The sequence below is a fragment of the Silene latifolia genome, chromosome X, assembly GCF_048544455.1.
Source record: "Silene latifolia isolate original U9 population chromosome X, ASM4854445v1, whole genome shotgun sequence".
Lineage (NCBI taxonomy): Eukaryota > Viridiplantae > Streptophyta > Magnoliopsida > Caryophyllales > Caryophyllaceae > Silene > Silene latifolia.
This window is the reverse complement of record NC_133537.1, coordinates 153,163,327-153,169,685: the sequence shown is the minus strand read 5'-3', so window position 1 is coordinate 153,169,685 and position 6,359 is coordinate 153,163,327. Positions and strand designations below refer to the sequence as shown.

Genomic DNA, 6,359 nt, shown 5'->3' with positions numbered 1-6,359 from the left:
ACTTGACATCCCTCCAAATTGGTTCCTTTCTACCAATTGGATAAAAGCGGACTTGGCAATAAAGTTATCAGTAAGGTTAGCGGGAATTAGAGATCCATTTGGATGAGTATCTTCCCTAGGAATAGAGTGAGATGAGAATTTAGGCATCCTTGGTTGATTTGGAGGTATCAAGTTTTATGTGGGGTTGGCTTCATGGTTTTCGCTAGCAAGCAGATTAACAAACTCCTGATTGTTATCAACTTCTTCCAAATTATCGAGTCTTAAATGCTCAAACTCCACCTCTTTAGTGACAAGATTATCTACCAATTATGAGTTAGGTACCTCCATGGAAGTAGAACCTTTCTCAACACCTTTAAAGACTCTATGAATCTTCCTTAATGTCCTTTCAATCTCAGGATCGAGTGGCAATCGTTCCGGGTGAGAACCTTGCAAGGGCATGCAAAGTAACTATAAGAAAGCAATAAGAACGACCTTAAAAACCCAAGTTCCCTAAGGCAAAAGCACAACTAAAAATAGACAAATAAGACTTTATTATTCTAGTTTAGTAGGGGTTAATAAAGGTTAGTTAGATGGTTAATTTGTAGGTTGAGTAGCATTTTTGGTGGATTTTAGTGCACATATATTCGGTGTTGGTTTTGGGATGGACTTGTGTGTTTTCATTGGATAAATGGATTGATTTCTTGTTATGTATGTATAGGGCTTCTTTAGAGGTTGGTATTGAGATAAAGATGTCATGTGAGTGTGGATTTTAAAGCAAGTCAAAGCCCAAAGACTAAGGTCAAAGTAAGGAAACATCACGAGGAAATGTGTGACACCCCGCTATAATGCAGAAAATATAACTAATAAATTTAAGCAGAAAATATGAAATTTTTTAAAAAAATTTATTACTAGTTAAATTTTAACATGACGGAGTCCCTAAAAAAAAGAAACAAGTGCAACGATAAGCAAACTTAGGTTATTACAAACCAAGTCTAGCAAAAAGGGGAAAAAGATATTCCACGAATAACAAGTCTAAAAGGTGACTCTAAGCATAACGATAGACACAAGTCCAACGGTCAAGGTACTCGCTAGCTCACACATGTCTTCACCCCAAATAAGTACCGATCTGCAACTTGTTCATTCATTAAAAATAAATGCCACAGTCAGTGGGGGAGTAACTCAGGGTTCTCCCAGCAATATTATATGAAAATGAACATAACAAAAAACTCAACTAAGGCAAGGCATAATAAATATGGGATACAATTCACTTTAAAAAATAAGCATGGATCATTCATGTTAGAATAAAAAGAGAAAGCGAGATAGAATAGCAAATGAGCATCTCATAGGTATATTTAAATAAGTGGAGTAAAGGAAAGAACATGGATACAGTTAGTTAATCACAAGCCCAAATTCCAATGCAATGTCACATGCGCACCCATGGCTTGCATCTCACCATAAGAACGGATGGGAGCATCAATCCCGGCGATCATATCGCAACTAGAAGGCTTGCACCGCACCTCTAGTGTCCAATAGGCCCAAGACTCTTACATTCAATCACATAAGACGTAAACACTCGTGTAGAAAGACATATGCCAATGACCATAACCAAGCAAGACATTTACTACTCTTAGAATAAATATTCCTCGGAAAAGACTAAGATAAAACTCACTTGCCAAAACAGCACAAGTGACCACAATTGTACTTACCAAAACAACACAAGTAGCCAAAACTGTACTTGCCAGAATAGCAGAAGTAGTCAAAACCGTACTTGCCAGAACAGCACAAGTAGTCTGATCTGACTCATATTTGCACACATTTAACCCCCGAACTAGCCTCGTTCCTATGCTTTCTTGCATGCATTAGGGTCGTTTCTTATCTTTAGCTTCCGATTTTGCATATTCTTTGAGGTTTTGGGTCCTTGGTAGGAGAGGAATGCTAGCCTTGTATATATGGAGCAAAACGGAGCTAAATGGATCGCATCTATTGACCAAGCAACAAAGAGGAGACCAATACTAAAGGCCTAAGTCAGTAGAGCATGTACTTGGGCAATGATGAAGGACCCCCAAGGCTCTTCAACGATCCCCACAGATCTTGAGGCAACCGATTGATGAAGAAGCCAAACTGACCTATGAGACGAGCGTCCCAAGCTCAGCCCGAGCGTCCTGAAGAGCAAGACGGGCGTCCCAAGACTCAGCATGAGCGTCCCATAAGCAGGACGGGCGTATTCCTTTAGAGCTTGGGCGTCCAACAGGGGCAGGTCGAGCGTCTCCTTAAGCGACTTGTAAGGCGTTAATCTTCATCTTAGGGACTTAATCGTCATTTAAGCCCTTAGTTACCCTAATACTTATACTTAGAATAAATACCCCATTGTATTAGGAGATTAATCACAAAGCTTTATTACCAAATTTTAATCAAGTTTTACATAATTCAATCTTAATCACATCTTAATCTTTTATTAATTATTCAAGTGTTCTTAGATTTAGTTGGGTAATTTGAAGACTATTTGGTTTTATTGGAGAATTGACAACTCTTCATCATTCATCAAGTTTTCTTCTATTATTCTTTCCTTACTATTTAGATCATCCTAAGTTGGTACAATTCCTTTTATTCTTTGCTTAATTATTGTTTATTTCTTTGCTCATTGACACGCCTAAAATGTCGCACTAAAAGACGGCCAAATTAACAATTTATATACCACTAAACACTCTAATTAGCACTAATTATAAACTAGTAAAATAGCAAGCAAGGGGTCGAACCCAAGAGAAGATGGGTTTTGCAATAGTGAAATTAAAAGAGTAATTAGAACAATTGTAAAGAAGTAACAACAATTATGTAAAAGAAGAGGGGGGGGGGGGGGGTTGGTTTGGTTTTTAATTGTAACAAAAGCAAGGCAAATTCAAACAAGACTGCAAAGCAAGTAATCAATCAAGAGTTTAAAGATGGAAATTAATCAATATTAAGAAGACTTAACCCGACCCAAAGTTTGGCACTTTAGTTGACAAAACCCCTCAATCAATCCTTCAATTATATACTATCACCCTATTGTGAAGATAAATCTTCTAAATCTCCTTAGTAATGGCCAAATGACAAGGAATTCACACTTAATCAAATAAACCAACTTATCAATTCTACCAAGTAGAAATCACATACATTGGTCAAATTAACAAGAAGATATGAGCACAAGAGATCCAATAGAGGTAATTAGACACAATGAAATCACAATTAATGCCTAATTACAAGTTAATCCTTTACTTGCTAATTAAGCCAAGAAGAAATCACATTCATTAGCATAATAACAAGGTGTTGCAAAGATGAGATTACAAGGAAATCACACTTAATAATCCCAACAACAATAAATTAAGGAACTTGATTAATTAAGCAACAAGGAAATCACACTTAATTACTCAATATAAACAAGGATTCCAAAATTCAAACAATAAACACAAAAAGGATTAACAATGATAATGAAAATTAAGGAAGGATTAAAGGGTCTTACAACCAAAGATTAAGCCTTGAGTCGGATTAAGATAGGAGATTAGTTCTCCATAATTAGATCTAAAACCCAATTCAAAAGATGAAAATATTCCCAAATTACAACCTTGATTAATTAAAGTGAACAAAAGATGTTGAAAACCTAGAGACAATCATCTATATATAGTCTAGGTATGATAGGGATTAATGGGCCATAACATGGTGCAAGCCCGTAATCAAAACATGATAAAACACGCTAAAACCCAGATATTTCGCACCGTGCGAAATATGGGTCCTGGAATTTCGCACGGTGCGAGTTCCCTGCTGGACAACATTTTTTCCAAAGGCCATATCTCTCTCGTTACTTGGCCAAATGAGGCGTGTGACCTACCGTTGGAAAGCTAAGAACATAAGCTTTCACCTCCACTTGGCCTTGCATCGATACAAGCTCTAGAACTCAAGATATACCCATTTGAAGTCGATCCTTATGCAAACGACGCTTCAAATCTTCAATTGCTTCATCCTTTCACTTCTTCATGTCTTAGCTAGTCTTCTTTCTTGCTTGTAAATGTTTTGTACCACGGTAGACTTCAAGATATGCCTTTGCTTCCGATCATTGCTCAAAAATCCATTACTAACCCGGCATTAAGAATATGGTAAATGTGACGTAAATCATGTAAAACCACGTCCCAATGCCGCTTTATTATGCATAAAATAAGCTAAATAGATAGTAGAAATACGAGCCTATCACTCATCCATCATATTTGGACTTGTTAATGTGATTGACACCCTTATTAACATGTTTTCCATGATCATGAGTGAGTAGTCTCCTAGCTAGGGTTAATAGGGGATTAGGGGAGTTAATCATGGGGTAGATCTTTACTTAGTAAGTTCATATGATTGCTTGCTTGTTGTAGTTTCAACTTATGCACATGTTATGCTTGATGAAATGCTTGATTGACAACCTAGCATGAATTTCTTATCCATTCAACAAGACTTGTAAAACATAAACTAACTCATGGCTTGTTAGACCATGCATATAGTTGAATAGGGAGAATTAAGTCGTCTTGTAGGTGTTGTAATTTCCTGACCGACTCGGCTCCGAGACCTAAAACTTCCTAGAAATTGTAAGATATAAACTAACTCGATTCCACTACAACAATAATTTGCTTTCATCTATGAAACTGGTTTATATGATCTTACCATGATTCCCCTATGAACCCATGACACCATAGTGCCTTAATCAATTGTTTACAAACCCCATTTACCTTTCTTTGTTTTACTTTCATTTGTTTACATTTCCTTTGTTAATTAGTTTAAATTGTAAACCTCAAACTCAACCCAAATTGTGACACCCTAAGACATAGCTTTCTACAACCGGTAAATAAATACAATACCCGTCCCTTGGGATCCATCCTTTACTTACCACTCTACTAAGAGTAGTTTGTTGAGATTATAAATAGTGTTTTGATTGGTAAGCTTAGACGAAAAAGTTTCAACCGAATCAAAAATGGCGTCGTTGCCGGGGACGGTGTTCAATTGAATTGTTTTCTTTTGTTGTTTTTAGTTGTGTCTTTCTTAACCTTGGGGAAGTCAAACTCCTCAAGGTAGTTTTAATTCTTTTCTAGTAGTTTGATTTTTACATGTCTAGGAGATCACAAGGCGGTCTTTTGCCTATTGATCCCGAGATTGAAAGAACTTTGACAAATATTCAAAGAACCGTTAGAGGGACTTCAACAATTGTGGGTATTGGAGAACTTGTGGACATTAGTATTATCCAATCGGATAGTGTTGAGTTTACCAACCCTTTTGCAAGACAAGGAGCGGAAAACCCAATTCCAAACTAACAACAAAATCAACCTACAACGCCTAAATTTTCATCTCATTCCGTACCAACCAAGGAGAACCTACCAAATGGTACTCCAACACCACCCTACTTGACCGGTACTTTCATTTCCAAGCCCGCATTCATACAATTAGTTGAGAGAAGTCAACTTGGAGGGATGCCTATTGAGGATCCTTATCTACACATAGAGATTTTTTGTGACTATTGTGATGCAATTTCCCAAACGGGGGTAACTCAAGACCAAATTCGATGGGTATTGTTTCCTTTTTCCTTGATCGGAGCCGCAAAGCAATGGTTAAAGAGCCTAGACAAGGCCACTCTTGGAATTGATTCATGGAAGAAGTTAGCACTTGCCTTTTAGAAGAAGTTCTACCCTCCGGAGAAGACCAACATGTTAAGAGCCCAAATTACCGGGTTCCAGCAAAGAGATGAAGAGTCTCTATATGAGGCTTGGGAAAGATTCAAAGATACATGTCGCTCTTGTCCTCATCATGGCCTACGCGAATGGTTTCTTGTCCAACAATTTTGGAATGGGTCGTATGAAGATTCAAGGAATGTGCTCAACATGGGTTCTAATTGAAGATTTACCGAGATAGATGACAACCAAACATGGGCAAAGACAGAGGAGATGGCGGTTCACAACACTCAATGTAGTAGGCCAAGAAAAGCTACTAGGGGACGGAGACATGAAGTTTACTCCAACACACAATTGAGTGCCGATTTGGGTGCCCAACTAAGCTCCCATATTGACCCAATGAACTTGAAATTTGAGAAAGCCATAGCCAAGATGAATGAAGCCTCTCAATAATCCAAGCAACATCAACATGTCAATGCCATGGTGGCAACATCTTCTATTCCAAATGGAGTGTGTGAGAATTGTGGAACTTTGGGACATGATCAACAAGAGTGTAGGGGCACAAGTGAGCAAGTGAATGCTTTCCAAGCATACAAAAATGGCACCCCTTAGTCCAACTATTACAATAAAAACACCAAATTTCACCCAACCTTCTCATACAAAAGCCAAAATGTTCAAAATCCTCAACCAACATACACCCCACCTCTA

At 37.7% G+C, this 6,359-nt stretch overlaps 1 non-coding gene across 1 annotated transcript; it reads right to left on the bottom strand.

The window, feature by feature from the left end:
- Positions 1-5,687: 5,687 nt before the first annotated feature.
- On the bottom strand, positions 5,688-5,794 carry LOC141625084 (small nucleolar RNA R71). Its single transcript, XR_012534880.1, has one exon. It is a non-coding gene; the product is annotated as a small nucleolar RNA R71 (small nucleolar RNA).
- Positions 5,795-6,359: the final 565 nt, after the last annotated feature.